The sequence below is a fragment of the Macrobrachium nipponense genome, chromosome 7, assembly GCF_015104395.2.
Source record: "Macrobrachium nipponense isolate FS-2020 chromosome 7, ASM1510439v2, whole genome shotgun sequence".
Taxonomy (NCBI): domain Eukaryota; kingdom Metazoa; phylum Arthropoda; class Malacostraca; order Decapoda; family Palaemonidae; genus Macrobrachium; species Macrobrachium nipponense.
In genome coordinates, this window is record NC_061109.1 from 27585041 (window position 1) to 27602540 (window position 17500).

Here is a 17500-nt window from a genome sequence, read left to right on the forward strand (position 1 = left end):
TCCTACAGCTAAATGGACCCCCCATTGTCATACTTTATCCACACCTGGTGCTGTCGTACAAATCTCATTTCCAGACAACTGTCAACACCTCAAGAAAGCCAGCACCAAGTTGTGAAAAAAACAAGAGACATGGAAGAAAGAAGAATAAGGTGGCTGTAGCAGCAAGTCAGACTCTCTTGATTATTCACCTAGCAGACTTAGCACTGTTCACACCGGGGTGATTCCCGGTCTCACACACCCCCTCTCACTGTCCCGGGTCAAGACTCCTCTCTCCCCCTAAACTCATGACCCACGCTTGGCTCTACTCAGGACTACGATTGTCAAAACACAAGGTACGTTTGGTTTTGAAATTTGCCCAATGCACAATTCTTCTCCTTCCTTAATTACTGTCTCCTCTCACATATATAATGCAAACTACCCTTTGCATCTCCTTAAGAGAACACTGGCCTGCATTTCAAAACTTTTTATTTTTTTTTTTTTTTTTTTCTTTTTTTTTTACAAAGGTCAAGGGTTTTCCAACTGATTTAGGACCCTTTTTGCATGCTGAATTAAAAATTACATTTCATTTTCCTGGGTCAGGTCTGGTTTCTAAGATATAGTCTATTTCTATTCCAGCATAGTTTTCCAAAATATTGCAATTATCTAAGTGTTTGTGGGCTTTGATTTTGCAAAACTGGGTCGTGGGTAACCTTTAATAATTATTTTTATTTCTCTTTTCAGGTTCAGATGTGTATAAAAATGGATCGGAAATGTAAAAACCATCCTAATAGGTTCTGTTACATCTGCGGACATGTGGTTCTTCCAGACTGTCAAGCAAAAATCACACATTTTGTGAAGAAGGCATATTGAGCTTACTTTGGAGTCAAACTTGGAGACCAGGATAAGCCATTCGCTCCCCGTATCTGCAGCAAAACATAATGTAGAGAACTTATAGGATTGGAGGAACAAGAAAAGGAAGAGTATGCCATTTGATGCCCCAATGGGTTGGAGGGAAAGGAAATATCACGTTACTGACTGCTACTTTTGCATGACAAATCTTAAAGGCATCAATCACAATAACAAGTACCATGTTCAATACCCTGATGTTCCTTCTGCCATAAAGCAAGTCCCCCATGGCCCTGATCTTCTGGTTCCTGAACTAAATGTCAACATGGAATATAGTTCTGATTCTGAATCTAGTGACATGACGATACAGTTGAGTGTGGTGCATACAGGCCAGAAGAGGACGACTAACCGGTGCCTTTTACCCAAGCCGAACTCAGTGACCTGATATGAGACCTGAACCTTTCAAAGGAGTCTGCCCAGCTACTGGGTTCTCGTCTTTGAGAGAAACATCTGCTGGCACCAGGAACAACATTCTATTGGTATCGGGACTGCGAGAGAGAATTTAGAAAATTCTTCACGTTTGATGAAGCATCTTCTGGTCTACTGTGACAATATTGCTGACCTGATTGAATTACTTGGTCTGAAGTATGATACTATGGAATGGAGACTTTTCATTGACTCATCTAACAGAAGTCTCAAGGCAGTTCTTCTGAATAACAGAAATAAGTTTTCATCGATCCCTGTTGGGCACTCTGTTGAAAGGAAAGAATCCCACAAAAGCATGGAACGTCTGTTGTCTGCTCTGAACTACCAGGAACATAAAGGGTTCATCTGTGGAAGTTGTTGGACTCATTCTTGGACTTCAAGGTGGTTACACAAAGTATCTATGATTTCTGTGCTTATGGAATAGCCTTGCTGATGACCAGTAAGACAAGAGTGGCCATCAAGACAAGGATTAAAACCTGGGTTACACAACGTGCTGTCCCACCCTCTGGTTAAACCGAGCGAGATATTGCTTCCACCCCAGCACATCAAACTCAGTCTCATGAAGAACTTTGTAAAGGCATTGGACAAGGAAGGTAGAGGTTTTGCTTTCCTCCATGAGAAGTTTCAACAAAAAAGCATTGGGGAACTTATGGCAGCTATATCTGATGGTCCTCAAATAAGGGAACTCATCAAGGATGGTAGTTTTGATGATGCACTGAATCCTGCTGAACTCTCTGCCTGGTTGTCCCTGAAGTCAGTCATTGCAAACTTCCTTGGCAACCACAGAAGTTCCCAGTATTAGAAAGTGGTTGATGAGTTAATGGAGAATTTCTGCCAACTTGGTGTGCTTATGTCAGTGTTATGGAGGAACGCTATCAAGGCCAATGGAATGTCAACTTTCTGGCCGCCTACTGCTGGTGCCTGAAGAGGGATGTGGAGTCTGCTTTGCACAAACAGAAGTTCCTATAGAGACCATTCATCCATGAGTAGCTTCCTTAGTTCATTATACTCTTCTTGCTATCTATTTAAAATATTTTGTAGCCTTCTGTGAATAAATCAGTCTATTATTTTCAATATTGTGTTTCATTTACATACAAATAGAGCAGAATTTAGGATATTTTTAATGTGCTAATATTTCATTAACTTGATCTGATTGAGTGAAATGAGCATGAATTTTAGATTCAGTGCAAAAAACTGGCCTAAAACCAGGTATTATATGTTAGACCTTGAAAACAGCGCAGGCCAGTGGAAAAAGTGAAGTGAAGAAATATTAGTGACTTGTAACTAGAAGTGTTCATTTATATTGATAATTCGTAACAGTGTTAAGTTACTTACATTCTCTGCCTTACGCAAATCCCAGTTACATAAAATGTGTTTTAGATCGATAATTACAGTGCATCCTTAATTTGCAGAATCAGGAGAATGCCAGATGTTGTGCACCTCACTCATATTCCACGGTGCCAAAGTGATCCATACAGCCATCTATTTCTAAGTCCCAGGGTGGAGAATTGAAGAGCTGCTGATAACTGTTATTTTATGATTGGTGATAATTGACAAAATTTTATTCCTTTAAATTCCGTGTTCTTCATGAAACAGTTTCTGGAGTTTTCATAGTGGCACAATTTGATTTGTTAATCAACGTAACCTCAGTGCCACAGAGCTAGTGCCTTCAGCTCTTGGGTAAAATTCTTCTGATTGACATAATAATAATATTAGTTAAATGTAACTTTTCATTTCCCTTAAATCCATCATTTTTTATACTTTTTTTCCCTTTTCTCTTTTGTTACTTGCGTGGCACCCAGTCTTGTTCGATGCCAGTTAATTTTAGAGTAAATGTTAAGCCTCACCCAGCCACGCGTAACAATATATATATATATATATTATATATATATATATATATATATATATATATATATATATATATATGTGTGTGTGTGTGTGTGTGTGTGTGTGTATGTATGTATGTACTATGTATGTCTATATGCCTGTTTGTGTGTTCTTTTACGTGCTTGTGCGCGGTGACTGCGTAGGAGTCGAATTAAAACGTTGTGGAATCGTCCTGTATGTTATCAGTCTAAAATGACCCAAACTTTTTATAGAGGAGTAATGTAGATACATTAAAAAAAGAATTAGAGGGAATTTGAAAGTTATCCGTACTGACGGCAACTGAGAAGAACTAGTTTGTCAGAAATATTTAAAGCCAAAATGAATGCGATACCCGAACAAGAGGTGGTACTTTTGAGGACCCCCCTCCCCCTTTTTTATCTTTGATACAAATACGAACCAAAGTCATCATATCTCTCTATGCTGTGCACCTCCCTAAGGAGCTGACAGACTTGAGAGAGAGAGAGAGAGAGAGAGCCCGTGGGGGTTTTTCCTCCAGGTCGGATAACTTAACAAGGTTATGGAGACCCATGATTGGCCTTGGCCTTCGACGAAGGCGATTGGTGGATGGGTCCACAACTGTATATTGGTGATAGGCCACGGCCAACCGATCTCGTAATGAGAGGACGCCCGCCCAGTCTGAGAGATTGCAGACTGGATTTTATTGTGTTCCTGCTAACATTTTTGAATCTGCTTTCGATAATGGGCTGGGCCCTAGGGGGATGGGGTGAGATCTCATTCATCTAGACGCTATCTTTCCTTCGGAAATTGTAGCGAAATCTTGTATGTAGTAGATACTTCTTCTCTATCTAGGGAGTATACACCCTTATCCCCATGAGGAAGCTTGGTGTTTTTCCTGTTATTCCTGATTTTGTATTAAAGTTAATATCTTTCATGAAAGTACATAAATCACAATTAATATGTGCCTCGATTTCTTGAAGCAAATTTCTTGCGTGTATTTACGTGATTCGTAGTAAGTGCATTGAATGCTTAAATCATAATCTTAATAATTTGTTTCCAACTAATGCTTAATGCCTTTTTATGTTCTGAGTTGTAGCTGCTTAACCCACTAAAGTCGGTTAAGTGTAGGATTAGGAATTCGAGAGAGCCGGGTTAATCCTTCAACTTCCGACGGTTCTCCTCGAACAATAATTATATAATCATAGCAATTTTGTTTTTACTATATTATTTTTGAAGTTTCGACCCTTACCTGCGGTCGGAGCGTATTGATATTCATCAGTATGGTTAGTAAATTTTGGCAATAAAATCTCAAGCGTGAATTTTCCAACATTATTAATTATGTTTGTTCCAGATAATCATTTGTTAGTGATAATTTCTTCACTTTTCGATGTTTAGAAATTAAGCTTCCCTTCAGTATTTATGGGGACAAGCTACTTTTTCCTTCCCTTTTCATTCATTTTGAATTTTGTCTATATTAAGCTGTTCGTCCGTATGCCGCTATTTTACATAATGAATCTTTATTATGTAAATGGTAATTTTAGTCATCGCTTCAACGATTTTTGTGATATGATAACAAGCTAATCCCCTAAGTCTTCTCTACATTTATTTTGTTTTGTTTGTAGACTGTCATTAACGGCCTTCCTTGCTGGTTTTCCTAGTCGTTCTTAAAATCCAATTTCTTACGTAACAGAATCTCTCTCGGCTTTTCATTTGAGACAAAATAAATGTGTTGTTCATTCCTCAGAAATATTTGAGCATCGGGCATTTTTATGGATAAAATGTTAACTTCATATTATTTTACCATCACAAATATTAAACTGGGGAAGAGAGATTTGGTGTCGGGAACACGACAGTAATAGTATATTACTGGCTAATTAATCTCCTCTAATGTCATGTAATTCCTTTATTTCAAACTATCACACAAGTATTATTGGTCTCACAGTTTCTCTTAAGCCCTTTCCAATTTGTCTAGTGAGCATTAACGAGTTTTGGACTAAATTATCATATTATAGAAATACTGATTTTGGAAATACACGCAAGCATTTTATATATATATATATATATATATATATATATATATATATATATATATATATATATACTATAAAATATAATAAGCTCATTAAAACACCATGGTGTAAAAGCTAAAGACTATATTTTGGTGTACTGACTTCCACCCTTATTAAATACTGAATGACAGAAGTTACATTTGTTAAATATATATTGAGAAATATTCCCTTAGGTGATGCCAGGGGTCACTGCTACACCGATGTTGTTTCTGTCAATTGTCTTAATCTGCTTCATCTATGCCTTAAGGAAGATATTGTCTATATGGTCAGAGTCCCAGGCTCCATTGGAAAGGTTGATCTTGTTATCTTGTTTTGTCAGTGATGATTCTACCATCTGACACTTGTATTGACAGCCTGTTTTGTATAAATTTTGGGATGAGTCCCAATCCATGGTATGGTTCGTGTTATTTATATGATGGAAAATTGCCGAAATATGGTGTCCATGTCTAACTGAGAGCTTATGTTGAGTTAATCTTTCTGAGAGAGATTTTCCTGTGAATCCATAGTATGACTTTCACAATCCCTACAGGGGATTTAATATACTACTACGTCTTTAGAAACCGGTTTCCAATGTATTCGGAAATTTAATATTTATAGGAAAACATCAAAATCGCCCCACTCACTTTTCCAGTATGTTAAGAAGTCGTCTACATAACGAAGCCAAATCATATCTGCAGGTTTGAAAGGGTTTATAATAACTGTTTCGAAATACTCCATATATAAGTTGGCTAGCACAGGACTGAGCAGATTCCCCATACTGCAACCAAATTCTTGATGGTAAAGTTATCACCAAAAAAAAAAGACATTATTAGTGACGCAGAGCTTTATAAGTTGCATTATTTTATTCAATTCAATAGGGAAGTGGTTAGCAAATGGATCAAGTTTATTTTTGAGACACGTTAATACATCTTTTATGCATACTTTTGTGAAAATGGAATCTACGTCTAGGCTGAGAAGTTTTATGTTATGTACCGGGACAATTGCTGACTTAAATTTGTTGCGAAAGTCTTCTGTATGTTTTATATGACTAGGAAAAAATTCCTAAAAAGTGGGTAGGAACTCGGCTAACCATTTGAAAGTCTGTAGTTAAAAGCTCCAGCACACGGGATTATAGGACGGACGGGATGTTATCTTTGTGGGTTTTGGGGAGGCAATAGAAGTAAGGTGATTTTGGATTGATTGCTTTAAATTTTTCCAAATTCTACATTTTTCTTATTTTTACCGATCTTTCTGGTTTTTCCAAACAAATCTATTGGGACATTATGGCTCTGGTTTTTTGTTAATTTCTCATAGGTAGTTGTATCATTTAAAAGTTCACTGATCTTTTCTTAGTAGAAACTCTTTTCCATTAATACAATTTTACCATCTTTATCTGATCTAGTGATTATAACGTCTAGTTTGCGGAGAGAGTTTATACTTATCATAAATCTTTTAGGCGGGGGTATGTGTTGGTGTGTCTGGTTAGGATGTTTAGATGTATTCCCTTAAGACATATTTCGTCTTTCTTCTAATTGTTGTTAACAATGAATTTATAAAATGTTACTAGGAAGTCGATTTTATCTTTTTTATCAGGTTTTAAGACATTGACAGATCCAACGTAGGCTTAGCGGTGACCCGAGGCATCACCTAATGCCATATCTCCCACTATATATTTCGCAAATGTAACTTCTGTCATTCACTACTTGATAGGGGTGGGAGGCAGTGCACACCGAAATATAGTCCTTAGCTTTAAACCAGAGGGTTTTAATAGGCCTTTTATACTTGAGACGCATCCTGTTTTAACAAAAAAATTTCTACATATATATATATATAGTTATACATACACACACATACACACACACACACACACACACACACACACACACATATATATATATATATATATATATATATATATATATATATATATATATATCTGAAAGTGAACGTACTTTGTGTCCGTGTCATACGTCACGAAACGCGCAGTAAATTTCCATTTAGGAAGGAGATCTAAAGTTGGTTTTAACTGCTCGTCGCTTGAGGTGGGTCGAGCCTCTTGCCTTACCGATTCTTCGTGATGTAGTGAAATAGCGTTGTTCTCTTAAAGATTCCAAAAATAACTTTCAAACCAATGATAATCACCTGAGTTATTGAGGAATTGGGAAGATTTAAATACTTATCCTGCCAGACCAGAATGTAATAAAGATGCCACCAAGTTGAGTAAGAGATGAAGTACATCATTCTGTGTCGCAAAGGAACGATTTTCTCCACCAGACAACGAGAAGTACGAAGTATTCCTATCAGTTTGACTTCCTATATCACTCAAGATTCTTCTGACGCATGCTATTTTAGTATTTGGACTAAGAAACCAGCGGTTGATTTGATGCCATTTACCTTGGGGGTTGGCACTGCCTGAGCGTACTGATTATATTAGTATTCTCTAATGTTTTGTAACAAGTAACCATTATTTCAGGAAAAAATCAAGAGAAAAGAATTTACAGATGAACGGATATTTAATATTCTTTCTTTAAAGTACTCGACGACAGCATACCCTATTAATTGCTAGTGTTGAAAAATCACGGCTATAATTATCGCGCTGCGTAAAGATAACCGCTCACAAGGTCATCGCGATTTATATCTCTCCTTTGCAAAAGAGGTGAGCTGATTTAAAGGTAGTTATAAATAACGTAGTGACTTGATCTTCAAAAGCTGAAAAATGTTGTGAGTGAGCAGGAGCATTGATGTCGTGTCGTATGATGATAGTCCATTCGCATTACTTTTCTTTTAAAATTGTTATTTATATAGGTGCGCGCTCCGTTGTTATCAATTGATCCAGACATTTAAATCTATTGTATGTGAAAACTTAAAATTGAAATGTCATCATAAGATATAAATTTTCTTCGTAAGCGATAATGTTTTGTCACCTCTTCACGATTAATTCATTGCATTATAAATCTTGAAAATTATCAGTTAGAGTAAGACATCAATTTCTTCATCGTATTTTATGGCTTCAGTGTTACCAGTAGCCTTGACTTCATGATTTAGAAGAAATTAGCTGAAGCCTCCTCCTTCCCATTTCCATTATGGACCTTCAGAGAAGTCTCATATAACAGGGCGGCGAGTTTTCTATCTTTGCCCAATAGAGTGTTGACACTAGATTCAACTCGATCCCTTGCCTTATGGCAAATGATGGATCTCCTCAAATTTTCGATAGCATGATCTTTCTGAGATCAGAGAGGGGGTAATCAATCCTTGACATCACCTGTGGGTTGCATGTTGGGGGTGGGGGGGTTCAATATATTCTTCATTTACGTCTTTTGCGAGTTGCTTAGTCATTCAATTTCTTTTCCAAAGATAAGACAATGTAATACTTGAGACTTGTTCAATAAGCTTTAGTTAATGTTTTATATTTATCGCAAATTGATACATGACTTATTAGAAAGAATAAGTATTTAACAGTATAGCAGTTGTATCATTTGTTCCGGCATTGACGTAAGAGATATTTTGATGTAAAAAGCGCAGTCTTTGAGCTGCTGGCACATTACTATGCATAACAGGATGGTATTTAAAAAAAAGCCTTATCTGAGTTCTGTTAATTAAATTGTTACATAAACTATTCAGTACTGACAGATGGTTACAGTAAAAAAAAATATTTTTGAATGTAAGACAGGTGTTGTCTGTATGTACGTATACAAGGAGAGTAATTGCGTTTACGCATCTAGCATCGAGCAGCAATTTTGTCTTAATGAAGTATGGCCCACCTTAATATTTATTGTTAACGGGTGAGCATCCATCCCTGCAAGGAGCGTAAGAGTGAGTGACGACTATCTCATCTTGTAATATCGGCCAGTGACTCATCGAGCAGCAATCATTAATCGTCGCCAGGGACTCTCATGATAGGGTCATACCGTCATCATGTGACCATTTATCAACTTCTGATGGGGCGAAGGCAGTTTGTCAAGTAGATTCACATTACAGCCTTCACCCGTCAAGGCTCTCTGATACTTCTTAATCACAGGTATTGCCCAAGTCTTTCTATCGATCTCGATCTTCTTTTCGTCAAGTTATGATATGTAGACTCCCCCCCCCCCCCCCCCCTCCCCAAATATATATATATATATATATATATATATATATATATATATATATATATATATATATATATAATATATATATATATATATAATATGTAATATATATATAAAATATATTATGACGCCATTTATTTGTTCGCTTATACATGTGATTGCCTCACCAGAAATTATGTAACATTGGATCTGACAAGTACTACAATGGGCGTCTACCGAAGCATGCCATTCGGCATGCAGCCCTTTGCAAATACATGAGACAGGGCCTAAGGCTTGTAACTTAGTTCCGTATTTTTTGTTCTAAAGAGATTTCTTTGCTCGTAGGGTAGCGCATGTAAAAAGTGATTGCGTTAAGGATTTCCAAAAGGAGAACAGTCAGTTATTGCAGTTGGGATTGATTCTTTTTTTCATGAAAATACGTTTAGCGAATGTCTTTGTATCAACGTATGAGCAAAGAAACTTTGTCTTGTAAAACAGAAAAGTAAAAAATAATCAGCAAGATCCTTTGCTATCGCACACTCGATTTAAACTTTCTCCATATTTATGTTATCTATTATCTTTTTAGAGCTTTCTTTCATGAGATCTTGTATTTGGTATTAGGTTTAATTCTGCCAAACACAGTAGCTGCTGTTTCCCCAATAATTTTATATTTTCTACCTTTTATCCATCAACCTCTTACCGTTCATTTCATAGTATTTTTGTGTGCCCTTTATACGCACCAGAAGAGCTGTTCACTGAAGCATGTAAATTACTAGTAATATTTTTCTCTGACGACAATTTATCCAGCCTCCTCTTTTATTTATCAATATTTTGCTATTGGGGTTAGTTCTTTGTTTCGTTTTTCATGTCATTTTGATATTGCAATGGCTAAATATATGTACGGTCATATTCTTCCTTGTTTGAAATATTGTTCTCATAATCAAGTAACTTCGTTCTTTGTTATGCTTCTTGGCTGGATTGAATTTAAGGCAATTCTCACTGGAAGATTCTTTTGCATGACGGGCGGTGTCATAACACCAACTTTGTCTTCACATTTGAAGATTATCGTCTGCTACATTAGAGGCATTCGGTGATGACCTTTTGACATAATAGAAAACTCAAGAACAGTAACTACAGGTTTTCTTGGCACAGTTTAAATGACTTTATTTGTGTTTCTGCAATATCTCCTCATATGAAGAAAAGCCCTTTGAGATTTAAAACCATGAGAACAAATTCATAGATTCTATTAGGACATTTTATTATATACTTCATGAACTAAGATCTTTTCCACCCCACCCATGAGAATGGTTTCCTTTTCTTCGGTAATATTTCTGTATTTTCAATTCTGTAAATGTTTCCTTATTTTTTCATCATTCGTATTATGCTAGATCAAAACTTTATTGCAACACAATTTAAACAGTGCAGCGTTAAGGTGCTCTCCATATTCTGAAAGCTAACCTCATTTGCAATTTGTCTCAATTTTTTACTTTCATATGATTAGAATAAATTTATGGTAACACTCGTTTGCCCAACACGTTTGAAGCCTTTATTTTATGAATTCATAATAATTGGAACGCGAGTGCAGGTGCTTGGTGAAATTTGTGCGTTCGGTTACAGCGCAGATTTGCTTATTTCACAAAACTAGGGTTAACAGTTCCAGTTTGTGAAAGCCTTTGCACTCGCCAAAAAATTAAAGTTAACATGTATAAGTGTTTAATAGTGAATTCAACATTTCTTTACATATAGTTGTAGCTCAGAAAGATCGTCCGAGAAGAGCCATGAGTTATATCTTATTGCAGCAGTTTCAAAACTTGATAAATGGCTTTCACTCCAGTAAGAGAAGAGTTTTTATTTCCAGGGGTTTTCCAGTCCAGACTTTGTAGCTGGTCTCTTGCATAAGTATTGCCCTTATTGAATCAGAAAATGTAGAGAGAAATTATCAATCGCCCTAAAATTCTGGGCTCTCTCTCTCTCTCTCTCTCTCTCTCTCTCTCTCTCTCTCTCTCTCTCCCCTAAGCGCTGAATGGCCTTTGCTGCCCCAGTGCTTGGTGTTACACCTAAATTTTATAAAACCAACCAACCAATCTCTCTCTCTCTCTCTCTCTCTCTCTCGTTTACCGATTTTCCTATCAATATTCGTTATCTTCGAAGGGTTTTTAAGGTCCCTGTCTCCCTCCTTCCAATTTCCATTATAAGGCCTTGACAGGGAATGGCAGGTGATCATACCAAAGAGCTGTTTATAATCCTGATTAGGTATTAGGTATCGGGGTTATTTAGAATCATAAAATTATCAATCCCTTCCTCACGCTTAGGCTTTGGCTTGATTTTAAAATATTTTTTAGTCTCTCCTTGTGAAATCAATAATTAGAATACGTAGTTTAGTAAGCCCCTTAGAATGGCACGGTTTAGTGACTGGTACTTTTCTTCTACTGCCTTTCAAACGTTAGAATTCTCTTCATCCTTCGGTTTTCCCTACTTTAATAACCCTCCTTCCTTCAAGAGACAGAAAGGTCAGTTCCATCCTTTCGTTGCGTAAAGCTACACCTTTTTTTCTATATTTTCTTCATTTTGTTGGACCTGGGCTACAATAAAGCAAAAGGTTGCTCGGCCATTGACTCTTGCTGTTAATCAGCTAGAAACGATCATTCGAATAAAGATTGAAATGCGACTTTTAAGAGGTTTTACGAGTACTGAATAGTAGGTAATCAACACACATCACATAATTATTATTCATAAAATGAATCCTATTCATTCATATGGACTAGGCCCGAAGGGGCCATTGACTTAAAATTCAAGAGTATGGCGTACGTTTGAGACAAGTGTGAGAAGGTAATTGGAAATACAGAAAGAGGAGATTAGTTATGCAAAAAAAAAAAAAAAAAAAAAAAAAAAAAAAAAAAAAAAAAAAAAAAAAAGATGATGGATAAATAAATAAGCAAGTAAAATACTAAAATGCAAGTTGAATTGTATTACGGTAGTAATCGTTGCGTCATCGCTATAATTTCTGGAGCAGCCTCCACAGTCCGATGGTGTGAAGAATGAAGGATCTCGGGAACTAAGAAGTTTGACAGCGAGGCACATTTACTTCATATTGGTGCTGCTGTTCAGAGAATCTGGCTGCTCTCGGCAGGAAAAGGGGATGAAACCAACACGAAATTTTATCTTTAAACTGATGAGTTTCATCGTTGCACACACACACACACATACGAGTATATACTCATACATATATATACATACGTCGTACCAGTAAGTATCTATGTGTTGTCAGTATCATGCATATGGGGCCAATTTCTCTGCTGGGTAATGGTTTAATGATAAAGGAATACATGTATATGTATGTTTATATAAAATCAGAAATTTCATGTTGTGATGATAATACGATTTCTTAATAAATTATAAGTATTTTAATTATGGATCCCTATTATCTTGGTGACGTCATAAAGTCATTTGTGTCGTATGCTGAATGTGAAAAATCGGAAGGGTCGTCAGACCGGCTGACACTTCATCGAGACCAGAGGAAAGAAAAGAAAACACAAGAAAATGTTAAGAAAAGGAGTAGGGAAGGAAAATGAGCACGATTCAAAACAAACAACTCGAAAATAGCAACACAACCCTCCGTTTGGGAATGGGTTATGGGTTCTTGCAGGAGGAAAGAAAGTCACTTGACTGACTGACTTACATGTATTACGAGAACAAAAAATATCTTTAGTAATGTTAGGCTTTTCCATTCGTGAGGTTCACTGCTGAGATGGAGCTCATCAACTAAATATGGACATAAGATTCGTGTGAAGCTCCAGTGCTAAGTCTGCCGTGGGCCATTGTCTCCCCAGTTGTTTTATATATATATATATAATAATATTATACTATATATATAATTGATTATATATATATATGATATATATATTATTATATTTATATATATTATATATGTATATATATATATTGTGTCATGTGTCACTTTGCAAATCCGAAATTCCACAGGCCAACTAGCGAGACTATCAGGACATCCAAATTTCACAAAACACATACGTTGTATTTCAGACTGTAATTATTTTAAAAAAATTTGTGTGTATGTTGAACAGTGTTTAAAATCGACCGTGTTGATTGATTGACAGTAGTTAACCATTTTGTCAAAGATTAGACAGATAGAGATATGTAAGATGCTACAGCACAAAATAGTAGAAAATGCGAAATCACTATTTTAAGCAGTGCCATCAGGTTTTCTCAAAATGGTAGTTCCATGTCGCTGCAAAAGGGGTGCAGAAATGAATTTCAGTAACTGTATTGTGTCCTTACGGAAATGTAAAGAATCAAACGCATATGGAAGATCTCAGAATTACTCTCGTAAATAGCTTAACTGTATATACTAGACACTGAACAAACTCCTTCACAAGAGGCTCCATTTCATGAGAAATAAACTACTTGCAGTTTTAGAAACCCATTATTCGTCGCCGAATTTGTTACGGTTAAGTTTCCTTTTATTCATTTTCCCATGACGTTAATGGGTGATTGTTCACCCTCTCTCTCTCTCTCTCTCTCTCTCTCTCTCTCTCTCTCTCTCTCTCTCTCTCTCTCTCTCTCTCTCTCTCTCTGTATTGGATGTGCTCGCTCATCATTTTTGAAAGATTTTAATTGCATTCCATTATCGCTGTTGACTTATCCATCCCTTACTCCACTTATGCTTTTTCAATATCTGTGAAATCTCTCTCTCTCTCTCTCTCTCTCTCTCTCTCTCTCTCTCTCTCTCTCTCTCTCTCTCTCATGTCATCCGGAGCAACTAAAAGAAGTCAGTCGTTAACAGTGTGGAGTTGAATGGAGAAAGAAACTATTACTCGGCAATGTAGAAAGCGTAATGGAACAAGTTCATAAAAATGATTTTGGTTGAATTATAGAACCGAAAAGGCGGAAAAGAGGAGGGAATCTGTTTTCCCTTACTATAAAGGGGAGTATAACTAAAAAGCTTAGCAGTAAAGAATCGTTCCATGAAAAAGGGGTTTGTTTTACTGTAAATGCATGCTCTTGCGGCAGAGTCTGAAAGCGCTAATCAGAAGGATATAAAACTCTTTCACTGGGCACCTAAAGACACAAGAGCATAAATATAGAACTTTACGGTTTCCTCTAATAAGCAGTACCGTCTTGGTAATTTCATTACGCTTTTGCGCATTAACAAAGTAGTTTTATGCATTTAGAGTAAACTGTTTTCTGTGTACCTAACGTGGCGAGTCCTTTTATATGTGTGTCTGTGTGTGTGTGTGTGTGTTTAAGGAGAATGGAGTCACAGGTGTGTACATCGGCAAATGACGGTCTCTAAAACACACTTACCACACCCACATGGGTAAATGCAACAGAATACCGCCATCATAACGAGAGGAAACGAGCCCGGAACGTTGTTGTTATCTTTTGCTGACAACTTGTTGGTTTAGGCTAGCGTAATTCGGCCAATGCCACTCCCAGGGACCAAGAACCGTGAGGAGGTTTCGTTCATCGTTGTTCTTTTCATTGTAGAGCAAGGAAAAGAAGAAAGGGGGGATAAATACGCATTGTAATTTACGCTGAACAACATAAATGTGAGTGAAAATCACGAAGGCACAGCCTTGGGCATTGGGTGGACGGTCGTGGTGGCACTCTTTTTCAGGGAAGGTGTGGTATGCACTTTAATATAACGATTCTTTGTAAGCCTGCGTTCAGCGGTAGGGCCATGTCTTTGTAGGGCTTGGCTTTCACATATGATCGACGTTTACCATTTGCCTACTTATTATTCAGGTGAGATTTCGAGTCTTTATTGGGTAAGCGTCAACCGAGCTCCCTCTCCCCTCAGAAAAAATAAAATATAAGATTGGACATTCCTGAAGCGTATTTAGCAAAAATATTTTATGAGTGCATACGTGTGCATTTATTTCTCTGCATATTATATGAATATGCCCCGTGAAATGACTATGAAAATCTCTCATTGTTTTGAATTCATTTTCTCCCCCCAAAAAAGGACAAGAAAAATCTGATGTGAAGCACACCTTCTCTGGATTAAATCAGTCTAAACATGAATTACAATTTAGATCTTTTTTTGGGGCGGGGGAAAAGGAGGGGGGTAGTGGATTGGGGGGACAGTAATATCAGATATAGGGAATTTTACAAGTCTGGATTTCACAAAATATTTTCTCGTTTCGTGGATTTCTTGTATATTATGACGTCAGTCGGTTCGTCAGTTCCTGCGAAATTCGTCGAAAGATGCAAACTGATTCAATGCAACAAAATTGACAAATTTGGGCGTCTCTTTGCTCACCGTAAGTATATCTACTTATTATTATTATTATTATTATATATTATTATTATTATTATTATTATTATTATTAGTTATTTTTATTATTATTAATTTTTGGAATTTAGCTTTTGTTCATCACTATTATTATATTATTATTATTATTATTATTATTATTATTATTATTATTATTATTATTATTAATTTTTGGAATTTAGCTTTGTCATCACTATTATTATTATTATTCTTATTATTATTATTATTATTATTATTGTTGTTGTTGTTGTTGTTGTTGTTGTTGTTCTTTAACGAATTTTGCTTTCATATGTCGACGAAAAAATAGGTTTTTCATGATTGATTTCCTCCCTAATGACAGAAAATGTGTTTAAATGATGAAAATTTGAATTCAAGCTGCTATCATGGCTCATTGGAAAGTTGGGTTCACAATGAAATTATATCTTGTTAATATGAACCATATTCCTCCATGTATGAAAATCTCGTCATTTATTCAGTCTGAACAACATTATCTCTGTAAAGTCTCCTAGGGTTAATGACGTTCATGTCGTCGGTAACTATTATGAAAGTGATAGTATTATTATAGTAGTGATTATACTTTGGTGATCGAAACTCTCACACAAGATTATTTAAAAGAGAGAGAGAGAGAGAGAGAGAGAGAGAGAGAGAGAGAGAGAGAGAGAGAGAGAGAGAGAGAGAGAGAGAGAGAACTAATAAATACATTTCAGATAGGAAAAGAATGTCAAGTGTATGTTTATTCAGAACAGGAAGGGAAAAAAGAAGCCATGATCTTCTTAAGCCGTGAAGGTGCGTATCCTCAAGACAAAATTATTACCATTAATTTTTTTTATTTTGGGGCAGGGGGATTTTTCAAATGAGCTGTTGCATGATTAAAACTGGATTTGTAACCAAACAGTATCGGAATCAAAGGGGCACTTCTAATTCTTAATCAGTTTCCTGGATCATTATACTTTTTGAAAGGCGGAGACAACGCCAGAGAAGGAATTGCTGTGTAAGAATAAGAATGCATAAGCAAAAAGGGAAACTGACTATATACGCAAATCCATGTGCATGTGAGGCTATAATTGTGTGTGCGCGCGTGTGAGTCTGTGTATACTCTCTTTCTCTCTCTCTCTCTCTCTCACACACACACGGGGATAGCTTCCCATACCTCGTGTCGACCTGCTCACAGACGCACCGTCCCGTTCGCTCCCTGGTTAGAAGCACGAGAGAGAGAGAAGGGAAAAGAGCGGACTTGAAGCTTACATCTCTGGTTCATAATGTTCCATTAAAACCAAAGCTTGCATCGTGTGCAGAACGTCTCCCATTCAAGAGAACGTTTGGAAAAAGAACGTTGTGTGTGGTTAACGAAAATAAGTCAGCTGTGTAATGGAAGGCAAACTGAATCGGAAAAAGGTGAAAGATCGTTTGAGGGGATATTTCAGTGAAGAATTTTGCGCCACTATTGATCATCAAACTGAATGTTTAACCTCTGATTTTACCATTACGTTGATGGCACAGTTTATGCATTCGTGAGTTTATATGACCCCAGATTCTGTGCGTAGATACTCATCTTTCTGTATGTAATAATCTTTTTAAGTGATCTCATGCAGTGCTACAACAAGCAGTGTTAGATTAAGTAACTCGTAATCAATCTGATAGACAAGAAAATATAAAAATGAAAAAAAAGGGTAGGCATCGAAAACCCCGATTTCGAAATCGTGCACATTCCTGGTGTTGAGTGATTCGGGGAAATTCCATCGCCTCCCATTTTAAAAAGGAAAGAAGATGAAGTCGCTTTCTGGTTAGGATGACGGGCGAAGAAAACCGACATCGCTGGTTGGTAAGATTGCCAACTGCAAAGCACACATCCGGTACATATCCGCATTTTTGACTTAGACGACAGTAACTGTCGACCATGTCGAGTCCGGGAAATTTGAATCATAGAGGATTTAAGA

General features: G+C 36.7%; 1 protein-coding gene across 2 annotated transcripts in view; it reads left to right on the forward strand.

Moving 5' to 3' along the window:
• The window catches only part of LOC135217790 (potassium voltage-gated channel protein Shaker-like), a 693892-nt gene that overhangs the window by 41916 nt on the left and 634476 nt on the right, over window positions 1-17500 (forward strand). The window lies entirely within an intron of this gene.